This window comes from Gorilla gorilla, chromosome 16, assembly GCF_029281585.2.
Source record: "Gorilla gorilla gorilla isolate KB3781 chromosome 16, NHGRI_mGorGor1-v2.1_pri, whole genome shotgun sequence".
Lineage (NCBI taxonomy): Eukaryota > Metazoa > Chordata > Mammalia > Primates > Hominidae > Gorilla > Gorilla gorilla.
The window spans coordinates 23748474-23761337 of record NC_073240.2 but is presented as its reverse complement, the minus strand read 5'-3'; the positions used below and the strand labels follow the sequence as shown (position 1 = coordinate 23761337).

At 36.7% G+C, this 12864-nt stretch overlaps 1 pseudogene; it reads right to left on the bottom strand.

The window, feature by feature from the left end:
- LOC101149946 (dexamethasone-induced protein-like) overlaps window positions 1–12864 on the bottom strand; it is a 61514-nt pseudogene that overhangs the window by 25934 nt on the left and 22716 nt on the right.

Genomic DNA, 12864 nt, shown 5'->3' with positions numbered 1-12864 from the left:
AATAAATAAGAAAAAAGATGTATTTGGATGGTTAATGTATTTTTAATGTATAATCATCTATTGTAGTTAAAAGATGATCAAATGTGCTGATTCACTCAGTGTCTATGTTTCAAATGCAGGACTTAAGGAACAATTTGCCATAAGCCACCAACTTATTGTTTTCTTTTAAATTATATATCTAACATGCACACATACACACACAATATATATATACAAAACATTAATAATGATGAAAATTTTGAGAATCATGAAGAATGGTATATATGTAATACGTATGTTTTTTCACAAGTTTTCCAACTACTCTACTTTTTTTTTAGTAGAATACATTAGATACTACAAAAGAAATGAAAACAAAATGATGTGGAATAGCATGTAAACAACAGAAGTTTCTGAAGATTGTTACAACACAGCTTCCCTAGCTAATAATACCTGAGAAAACCTGCACATGTAGCATATGTGTTGCTACCTTTTAGCATATATAATGGATTTATTAATATTTCTTCATTGCATTGATGAGATGAATAAATAAAATAGTATGTATAAATACCTAGAGCTTTGCTGGGTGTATAGTAAATATTGTGTTAAAATAGAACTCTTCTATCTTTCTACAGAAATACACTATGCAGTGATTACTTCTGGCTGTGATACATAAAAACAGGCAAAATCTCAATAGAGAAAAAATATGTATTCATGATACATGATTTGGATTTTTCCAAAGAACAAAAACTATGAATTGGGTTGCAAGGATTTCCTGTTAAGACAACAGTAGGAATAAAGACATGGAGTAGAAGATACACACATTGAGTAGGTTTAACAGGCCTAAGCAAAAGATGCACATAATGAAACATCAGGAGAACAGACTAGAAATTCCTCTAAGCCTGTTGTGAGAGCCAAAGAAAATACATCTGGATTTGACTATTGATAATGAGGAATTTCTGAAAGGTTGACCTATCACAGTTCTGAAAAAATGCTTCTAAACAAACCAGATTCCTTTGTCAAATAGATAAGGGAAATTATGGATATGTAATGCCACTTTAGAAATTTCAAATGCACATTAACAAAGCAACAGCAAAAAGCAAACCCCATTTAACTTTGTTTAACCTAGATTTTACGAACTTATTTACTAAGCAAACTCTCCCATCTGTATTTCCCTACTTGTAATTCTTACTAAGAATCACTGTTTTGGTGTCATTGGAATTTACTTAGAGAAATGCGGTCTAACCTCTGCTTTAAGAAGACAACTCTGGCAGAACTATCAATTGGAAAAAAGGAGAGTTTAGATGCTAGGAGGCCATTATAATAGTTCACTTGGGAGCTAATCTGTGCATGACTCTAATGGGAGAAAATAAAATTGAGAAAAAGGCATGCATTGGAGGCAACAATCCTTGGAATGTGATTGACCGTAGAGAATAATGAATGTGGAAGACCCAGAACAGACTTTAAACAAACTTTCAGATTCTTGCCAATCTGAAAAATATTACTTCAGACTAATTTTGATTTGTATTTTATAATGAATGAGAGTTTTCATTTTTTTTCATTTATTTAAGAGCTCTTTGTATTTCCTTGTCTGCAAAATTCTGTTTGCGTCTTTTCCTCAGTTGTCTATCAGGTTTTCTTCTTGTTCATTTCTAGGAGTTCTTTTCTAAATAAAGTAAATTAGCCTTTTGCCTGTGAATAAGTTTCAAATACTGGATTCCCAATTTGTCATATCCTGACTCTGTTTATCATATTTCTATGAGAAACTTATTCTTTTCTTTTTTTTAATGCCTTCTGGATTTTAAGTAGGAGTTATTAGATCCTGCCCATCCCAGCTGTATTAAGGAATTCTCCTCCATTCTATTTTACACTTTGTATTTCATTTACAAATTTCAAGTTTGGTCCACTCAGAACTTACTCCGGTATAAAGATAACTTTTATTTTCTAAATGGCTGGGCAGTTGTCCACAACCTCTTCTGGTTGGTTGAAGACCTTTTACACTAAATTCACATATGTATTTGAATCTATTTCTATTTTCTATTCTGTCTTTGTCTAATCATGTACCAGTACCAGTGTGTTTTAATTAAAGATGGTATTATATACCTTAATATCTGGTAGAACTAGTATCCCTTCACTACTCTTTTTATTGTTTTCCTGGCTGACCTTGTTTCTTTTTCTACTTGAACTTTAGGATCAACTTGTCTAATTCCAAATGAAAAGCTGATTTTTTTAAATCAAAAGCATGTTGAATGCATATGTTTCTTTTCTTTTTTTTTTTTTTGAGATGGAGTCTCACTCTGTTGCCCAGGCTGGAGTACAGTGGCACGATCTCGGCTCACTGCAAGCTCTGCCTCCCGGGTTCACACCATTCTCCTGTCTCAGCCTCCCGAGTAGCTGGAACTACAGGCGCCCACCACCACGCCCGGCTAATTTTTTTTATTTTTAGTAGAGACGGGGTTTCACCGTGTTAGCCAGGATGGTCTCGATCTCCTGACCTCGTGATCCACCTGCCTCGGCCTCCCAAAGTGCTGGGATTACAGGCGTGAGCCACCGCGCCCGGCCGTATATGTTTATTTCTTTATTTATGTTTGTTATTAGAGATAGGGTCTCACTGTTGCCCAGACTGGAGTACTGTGGCTATTTATAGGTACAATCATAGCGCACTACAACCTAGAATTCCAGGGCTCAAACCATCCTCCCACTTCAATCTCCCAAGTAGCTGGGACTAGAAGTGCATGCCATCACGCCCAGTTGATACATAAGTTAACTGAGAGTTGACATCTTGATGAAGTTGAGTCATCCTATCCAAGAACATGTTTTATAACTTGCTCAAGCCTTCTTTTGTGTCCTTGAAATAGTGTTTTCTTCACATAGGTCTCATATATGACAAACTTATATTTTATATTTTATCCTTTTTGTTGCTACCATAAGTGGGTCTCTTCATCTTATCCTCTATAGGTTTATTTACATGAAAGCCACTGATTTCTACAAATTATTTTTATGATCAACAACTTCAGTAATAATTATTTTATTATTTGCAGAGTTTGGGGGTTCTCTTGGGTTTTCAAGTAGTTGTACAATCATAATGTCTGTAAATAGTGCCAGTTTTACTTCTTCCTTTCCAATTTTTTAATTTCTCTCTCATGTGATTGTCTTGGCTGGTACTGCAGTATAGTATTTAAAAATAGTGCTGACAGTGACATTTGTTGTCTGTTCTTGACTTCAGAGGGACTGTTTATAGTGCTTCTCCATTAATCACTATACTGAGTTTTGGGCAGAAATATATACACACACATACATATATATTTTTTCATGTTACGGAAGCATCTATCTTCTATCTATTCTTATTTTACTGAGTATCAGAACACTCATTTTCTTAAATGCTTCTGCCTCATCTATTAAGACAAACCTGTGATCTTTCCTTTGACATGAAAACACTGAATACTGAATACTGGAATAAATGCCCCCCTCCCCTTGGTCAATAATTATTTTTTAACGTCCTGGTGACTATTACTGGCAAATACTTTATTTAGGACTTTTGCATCCATATTCATAACTGAAACTGGTCTGTAGACTGTTTTGTATTAATCTTTGTTAGGTTTTTTTTATCATTAAGACTAATATGGAGAATACTCATCTTTTTTTAGGCTGGGGGGGTGGCTCACACCTGTAATTCCAATCACCTGAGGTCAGGAGTTCGAGACCAGCCTGGCCAACATGGCGAAACCCTGTCTCTACTAAAAATACAAAAATTAGCCAGGCGTGGTGGTGCACACCTGTAATGCCAGCTACTTGGGAAGCTGAGGCAGAAGAATTGCTTGAACCCGGGAGGCGGAGGTTGCAGTGAGCCAAGATTGCCCCATTGCACTCCAGCCTGGGCGACAGAGCAAAACTCTATCTAAAAAAAATCACCTTTTTAAAAACATTTAGAACCATTTTTAAAACATTCTAATTATTTGCTTTTTATAGGTTTAGTAGAAATATTCTAAAAACAACTAACCTGCTCTTAGAGGTAGAAGAAAATAACTTCTCTCATGAACATGAGCAGAGAGGTGAATGAACATGAACATGAACAGAGAGATGAATAAAGATCTAGTTGGCTGAAAGGGTCATCGGTATAAGACTCTTTCAGCTCTTTATATTTATTACTAATGAATATATGGCTTTTCATGTACCCGAAGGACAGTTTGGATATAAAATCTTTAGCATGTATTTACTATATGATATAAAATCTTTAGCTCATATTTACTATCCTTGAGATTACAGCAATCACTCCACTCTCTTCTGGCAAACAGAGCTGCCAGCCTAATTTTTTTCACCTTTTTATATACTGGTTTGATTGTTTTGCCTGACTGCCTAAAGGATTCTGCCATTACCTTTTAAGGCCAATAATTTATATGCCTTGATGCTGACAGTTCTTGATCATTTTCCCCTACCATATGATATCCTCTTTCAACAACCTTCACTTGTTTTACGAAAATGTTCTTGAGTATCATGAAATAAGTGTTCTGTTTACAGAAGGTTAAATAACTGTTCTGTCTGGTTTTTCTTCTTTGAGAAAAGTTCAGTTTTGCCTATATTAGATTTTCTGTGCCCATCTTCTCTCTAATCCTTTCTAATTCTTTCTTGACTTTGGTTTCATTTTAATTTCCTCATTTCTACTCTGTGGTCCTGTGTGTTCTTCAGAGTTTACTCGCCCTTTGTGCTCTTTCCCATGTCATGGGTTTATTCTTCCCTTCTACTTCTTTCCTGAATTCTGACAACTCACATCTTATCACTTCCTGTTTTCTTACCATATTCCTGCAGTTCTGGAATTTCTGCTCCAAGTGTTCCTTAGAGGAGCAGTCCCCAACCTTTATGGCACCAGGGACCGGTCTCGTGGAAAACAATTTTTCCACACGGGAGCGGGAGATGATTTCAGGATGAAACTGCTCCACCTCAGATCATCAGGCATTAGTCAGAGTCTCATAAGCAACGCACAACCTAGATCCCTTACACGGGCAGTTCACGATAGGGTTTGCGCTCCTATGAGAATCTAATGCTGTGGCTGACCTGACAGGAGGTGGGGCTCAGGCAGTAATACTCGCCCAGCCGCTGGCCTGTCTGCCACCCACCTCCTGCTGTGCAGCCCAGTTCCTAACAGACCACGAACCAGTACCAGTCCATGGCCCCAGGACTGGGGGCACCGGCCTTAGAATGACTGCCTTCTTACATTTGTTGTTGTTGTTCTTTTTGTTTAGTTCATGGTCAGACGTTTGCTCATAATTTTCACCTATTCTGTGACAATATTATTTTGGTAAATGTTCTTCATCTATGAAGTTTTATTAAATTTTGTTAATGTTTTTCAGCTTTTATCAGTGCTGTGCTACTCCGTATTGATTACTCAGCAGGAAATGAGTCGTATGTTAACTGGCCCTGCTTTCTCAGCAGCCTCCTCTGAAAGTGATTTTGCTGGTATTCTCTGAGCTATTCACGCCGTCTCCTCCATGTTCTATAGCTATAGTTTTATGTAAGGAACCTATTTGCCACTTCAAAATAAATTGCTTGTATTTACTGGCACTTCCTGAGATCTGCCACCTGAACTGTTTTATCATTTCTGTGACCTCACTGTACTTCCTGCATCTAGAGTTTCTGCTTCTTTTCATCCTTTCATTCCCAGACTGTGCAGCTGTCTACTTGTTGCTTTGTAAAATACTCTATCTAGTTCCTTCTTCCATGAGAAAAGGCGGGAAACTGCTCTCATACTACCAAGTTCACACCAAAAGTCTCCACATGATTTTTTAAAAGAAAATTCTTTAAGTACAATTTGATACACAAAACAAACTTACTTTAAGAGTTCATCTCTTTCTGTCTTCCATGCCAAAACTATATTGCTGCATTTGTTCTGGAACCTGACCAGTATTTCAGTCAACTCATTGTAAAACTATAAGCAAAGAACAAATACAAGTAATGAACAAGAACAATTTTTTAATTCAGAGAGTAATGTGATCTAAAGCTAATTTGTCAATGACAGTTAAAGCCGAAGAACTGAGATCCACATGAGATACATCCATACAATTTACTAGGCCCAACAACTTAATATTAAATATGATCTAAGACTCCTAAAGAAAATAAAAATAATAAAATCATTTTTACAGAACATTATCATCAAAAATGTAACAAGTTAAAAGTTTCATGATCATGAAAATCTTCCTAATTCCTAGAGAAAAGTTCCTTAATAACATGAAACCTATTTAAGTGGAAGGATTAGGTTTTCAAATTCACTACAGAAATGCAAGCATACATGAACAGACACTTCTCAAAAGAAGACATTTATGCAGCCAAAAACACATGAAAAAATGCTCATCATCACTGGCCATCAAAGAAATGCAAATCAAAACCACAGTGAGATACCATCTCACACCAGTTAGAATGGCAATCATTAAAAAGTCAGGAAACAACAAGTGCTGGAGAGGATGTGGAGAAATAGGAACACTTTTACACTGTTGGTGGGACTGTAAACTAGTTCAACCATTGTGGAAGTCGGTGTGGTGATTCCTCAGGGATCTAGAACTAGAAATACCATTTGACCCAGCCATCCCATTACTGGGTATATACCCAAAGGATTATAAATTGTGCTGCTATAAAGACACATGCACATGTATGTTTATTGCGGCACTATTCACATTAGCAAAGACTTGGAACCAACCCAAATGTCCAACAATGATAGAGTGGATTAAGAAAATGTGGCACATATACACCATGGAATACTATGAAGCCATAAAAAAGGATGAGTTCATGTCCTTTGTAGGGACATGGATGAAGCTGGAAACCATCATTCTCAGCAAACTGTCACAAGGACAAAAAACCAAACACTGCACGTTCTCACTCATAGGTGGGAATTGAACAATGAGAACACATGGACACAGGAAGGGGAACATCACACACCGGGGACTGTTGTGGGATGGGGGGAGGGGGGAGGGATAGCATTAGGAGATATACCTAATGCTAAATGACGAGTTAATGGGTGCAGCACACCACCATGGCACATGTATACATATGTAACAAACCTGCACGTTGTGCACATGTACCCTAAAACTTAAAGTATATAAAAAAAAAAAAAAGAAATGCAAGCATACTTCAGAAACCCTTAAAAGAATTTCTAAAGGCTCTCTGGAGGGTTTTCTCAGCTTACCTATTTAAACAAAGCATTTTAAACCAAGTTAAAATGGCATTTTACTATCCTCTCTATTTGGAAGGCTTTGCAGTATTTTCACCCTCTCTTCAGAGGGTTTTACATTTTACCTACTGTATTTATATCAAGGTAACTTTATTCAGTGATTATTATGAAGTTAAGTACCAAAAGGAATTATGCATCTGAAAAAACTTAAAAATCACTGTTCCCTCAAAAACAAATTGGTAAAAAGAAATATAAGCGAATTCCCTAAACTTTTTAAAGCACAAGGCAGGAAAGTACTTACATATTCAGTAAGCCTTCTGACACCTGGGTAGGAAACAAGTCTGTCCTCAGCAAACCACCACACAGGATATAAAAGTCATGCCCCCCAGCTTTTCCATCACAAATCAGCATTGACTACTCCTGTCCCCTCAAAATTCATCAAATTAGTCAACTTCCTATCCCTTAAAAAGGTGTCATTGACATCTCTGCTAATTCCTGCTACCTGGAATATTTGTACCCCTTTTCTGCCAGATGAAATACGCAATTCATTCTTTAAAGTTCCCATGAAATGTTGCCACCTTCATCAAGCTTTCTCCCTCCTATAACAAACTTCGCAGAGGCAATGGCATTAAAGCTAAAATTCCAGGCAAAGAGTAATTTGGTTCAACTGGAAATACCATTTAACTTCCAACCTATACGTTCACATCTGTACTTGCTAGCTATGGTTCCTTTTGCACGTACTTCATACCTTTGTGCCTTCCTTCAAATTAGCTACAAGTTCAACAAAGTTGTCATATGCAGTAGCTAAATTCTTCAAAACTTCTTCTCTTAAGTTAGCTTCATTATTAGATTGCTTCATTTTCGAAAATTCCTCATGTGAGACCCTGTTAAAAGAAAGATTTATGTATTTACATTTACTTATAAAATTAATATGGCTCATAACATTTTTATTGATCTTTTCCAATTATGAAAATCATATGTAATTAAATACATATGCAAAATTACTAGAAATACCTAGTATACTCTTTTGAAGCCTCATTATGCTTTAAATCTTTCTTAAGTAAAAATTTCAAAAATCCAATAGGAGTCAAAACAACCAATAATGATCACAGATTTCTATTAGTATACAACACTTGCAAAAAATATAACATGAAAATTATTTTACCTTTTGGAATATTTTATATCATATATAGATACAATGTTTAGGAGTAGAAATATATGTTTAATTTTGCACATTAACTATGAAAAGGGCAAACTTTCAAGTCTTTGTTAGTCCAAACTACCTATCTGTAAACACGGAAACTAACTTCAAACTTCTCAACATATTTAGTTTGCATTATTTTTTTTAAAAATGACTGAAGTCTGTATGTATGTTAGCCATATAATTAAAGGTATCAGTAATTCCAACTAATTTCGATTTTCCCCCCGTATGGAAAAAAAACCAAAGCTATTAAAAACTTGGAACCATGAAAAATATCAGAAGTATCAAGCACTCCTAAGTAATATGCAACATTCTAGCCATAGAAATGACTTTGTTTCTGCCGGGCGTGGTGGCTCACGTCTGTAATCCCAGCACTTTGGGAGGCCAAGGAGGGAGGATCACAAGGTCAGGAGATCGAGACCATCCTGGCTAACACAGTGAAATCCCGTCTCTACTAAAAATACAAAAAATTAACCGGGTGTGGTGGCAGGCGCCTGCAGTCCCAGCTACTTGGGAGGCTGAAGCGGGAGAATGGCGTGAACCTGGGAGGCGGAGCTTGCAGTGAGCCCAGATCGCGCCACTGCACTCCAGCCTGGATGACAGAGCGAGACTCCATCTCAGAAAAAAAAAAAAAAGTGACTTTGTTTCATAGATACAAATAAAACTGATGTGCCAAGTTTAATTTCACAAAATATACATGTATTAAGTTCTACTCTTAACTATGGATATTCCCCAATGTCATTTTCCTAATTGAATATAGGTTTAGTCCAGACATATCTTTTCTGTAATTTTTAAAACATAGATCTTATTAAATATATAAATTTCACCTGAATATTTTTAAGAAGTCCCTCCTGTTTCTTTAGAGATTCTTGGACTTTAGTTGTAAGACCTCCATAGACTCGATCTAGTTCAGTAACAGAAAGAGCTTCTTCATTTATCACACCATCTTCAGCCAGGGCTGTCAAAAACTTGCTTGTCATGTCAAAATTCACAGATTTCAAGTCATTCTCCAGACCCTCTCTTTCCTTCTTTACTTCATCAAGATTTGACAATAAGGATTTTAAGACATTTACAACCTAAACAATAAAAAAGACACTTTAGTTTAACTGAAAAAAAAAAGCCACTTTCAAGAAGGAAATAATATATAAAGGTTCATTCAGGCTGAGAGAGAGATGATTTCTCAGAGAGCCAAATATAAATTGAATGTCAGGTTTATATAGATAGACATTGTATCTTCAGTTGACTCATACTAAAACAAAAGCAGCATTAATAACAATAGCCAACAGCTACAATTTACTGAACTCTTATGTGTTAAGCACCTTGCTAAACACTTCAGAAATATAATTTTATGTATTCCTTACAATACCCCATGGGGTATATATATTTATGACCTGTATTCCAAAGATAGGGATAACGAGTCTCAAAAAAATTAAGTGACATGGTTATACAGTTACTAAGGGGCAGAGGTGAAATTTGAGACCTAAGTCTGACTAGTTCCAAAACCAATCTCTTAGCCACTCTACACTCTACTCCCTCCCAATCATGGCTGTGAAGCAGGGGAAGGTATGATTTTGCTAGGTAAGTAGATATCCTATTTTGCCTAGAGAGACTGAGAGATAAGAGATATAGAGAAATAGAGGTGAAGATAGAAATAGAGATAGTTATGAAGCAAGCATGGTAGATGGAGAAAGAAATAGAGAAAGACACAGATATAAAGGTATATACCACATTTATTTTATACACCGGGAGAGGAAAAGGAAAGAGGGTTCTTGTGCCTCTCTTCATAGCATTAAGAGTTGTAGGCCAGATGTAGAGGTTCATACCTGCAATCCCAGCACTTTGGGAGGATCACCTGAGCCTAGGAGTTCGAGACCAGCCTAGGCAACAAAGTGAGACCCCCATTTCTACATTAAAAAAAAATTAGTTGGGTGCAATGGTGTGCACCTGCAGTCACAGCTACTCCAGAGGCTGAGGCAGGAGGACTGCTTCAGCCCAGGGGGTCAAGGCTGCAGTGAGCCATGATCACGCCACTGCACTCCAGCCTGGGTAACAGAGAGAAACCCTGTCTCAAAACAAAATACAAAACAAAACAGAGATTTATCTCTTGTATTCAGTCAAGACACTCTCTGACTTATACCCACCTGATTCATAAATACCCCTTTATATTCATAGTGTTCAAGTGCCTTCTAATGAGCACTTTCAAGCTGCCCCTTTCACTCATCTCTTCAAACTTTGCTAGGGCCACCAAGAACATCAACCCAATCTCCCTATTCTGCTTGCCCCAGTGATGCTCATAGAAAGAAAACCGGGGGAAAGACAAAGGAAGAAGAGGACATCATGAGCCCTGTCTCCACCCCTGTCTTTCTCATTACAGCAGCAAGTCCAGTTCCCATGATCCCCCTACCAACTGCCTGTTTCTAAAAATTCCTATCCTACTCTTTCTTCCACAGTCTTAGTTAACTCCTTGACAGGAACGTCCAAAGTAACATCCCTTTGTGAAGACCAGAGACTCGAGGTTTCTGCTAAATGTAGGCGAATTTCCTTTTTGGCCTCGTTTACATCCATATCTTCTGAACATCCTAATTTTAAAATGGAAGGAAAGGAAAGGAAGAGAAGGGGGAGGGGGAGAAGAGAGGAAGGAAGGGGGAAGGGAAGGAGAAAGGGAGGGAGAGAAAGAAGAGGGTACAGGGGAGAAGGCTGTGGAAAGAGAAAGAAATATGATTCCTAGAGTCTAGAAAGCACCAAACCACAGAAACTCTAAAAGGAAGGAGGAGGAGAAAGAATCACACGTGGGTGGATATGACAAAGTCTGTTTAAAGACCTAGTAGAACTTGATATCAGATGATGTGAATAAAAGTTTCCTTCCAAGTGACTTCCAGGACATATTATTAAATGAGAAAAAAAGGGTACAAAAGCATATATAGTGTGCTGCAATTTGAGTAAGACAGAAGGAAAATCAGAAAATAAATATACACATACATAATATGTACATATGTATACATATGTATGCATATGTATGCATAATTTTGGGGGGGGTTGGGTTTTTTGTTTGTTGTTGTTCTTGCAAAAAGAAAATCAGTAAGGACAAACCAGAAACTAATGGATATGGTTACTTACAGGAAGTATACAGGAAAGAAGTAGAAGGAAAAGGAATGAGGCTTACTCTGCATGTACCTTTTGAATCATGAACATTTTTTACACACTCAAAAAACAAGATTAAGTCAAAACTTGAATATGGAAACAAATGAACTAATGGTCTATCAAAGTGAAACGTAATTACACAGAAAAAACGTAATTACATAGAAAATTAAAAACACTTCAACTCTGACTATACTCCCTTAGAGACCATAAATGGGCTTAGTGACTGTGCAATCAAGGACAGGTTGCTACTTAGAAAACTCAATTTTCGCAGCTGCAAAATGGGCATAATAGTACCTATTTCAGGACTGTTGTGAAGACTGAGATAATCTGTATAAAGTGCTCAACATAACTTCTAACAAAGGGTAAGTATGCAATCATATTACCTAGATTAGGAAGAAAAGCTAACCACAACTTCCATGGTATCCAACCAGACTGATACAGAAGCTTTCTAACCAGACTGATACAGAGGGCCAAATAGTTAACAAATCCTGTGATATTCAAAAATGCAATAATTCTAACTTTCTGGGGAAAAAAATGCCATTTCAAACAACGAATTTATGAACAAACTTGTGGACTACCACACAAAGATAGAGATCCCTTATATTATGAACATCTTTTTAAAAAAATTCATATGCAGTACACTAGTTTAACATATTTCAGATTATATGACACTCGCCTCATTTTAACAGAGTAAATGAAGTAGAAAATGAATTAAACTGCTTCCACAAATGAATGACCATGATAATAAGAAAACCACTGCCTAAATTTTCTTATAAATTCAAATTTGAGGTTTAACATGTTATCAAAGTATATAAATAATTAGAATCCTAGCATATTTATTTCTTATACACAGCTCCAGCTATCTTTCAACTGCAATTAAATGTGTCCCTTTATTAAGTTAAGGCTGCCAGCGATGATCATTCAAACAAATACTTTTTGTTTTGGGTACCATTCTAGATGCTATGGACACAACTACTAACAAAAACAGTCTTTTCCTTCATTTGGGGACCAGAGAGGATTAAATAAATATGCAAAGGGAGGATTAAACAAATACACAAAAATAGAATAATGTGGGTAGACAATGACAAAGATGGAGAAGAGGTGACATCTGAGACTAATGAAAAAGAGGTAATAGCCACGGAAATGGGAAGAAAGCCCTGCACAGAAGGAAACGCTAATGTAACAGTCCTGTGGCAGGCACAAGCTTGGCAGGATCAAAGGAAAGAAAAAAAGGCCACTCTGGCTGAAGCATAGTAAGCAAAAGGCAGAACAGGAGACAAGGTCAAACAGAATGGCAGGAATGGCGTCACCTAGGTTTTCAATACTTTGTCTTTCAGATCAGGAACTTACAAACTTTTTTGGTAAAGGACCAAACAAAATATTTTTG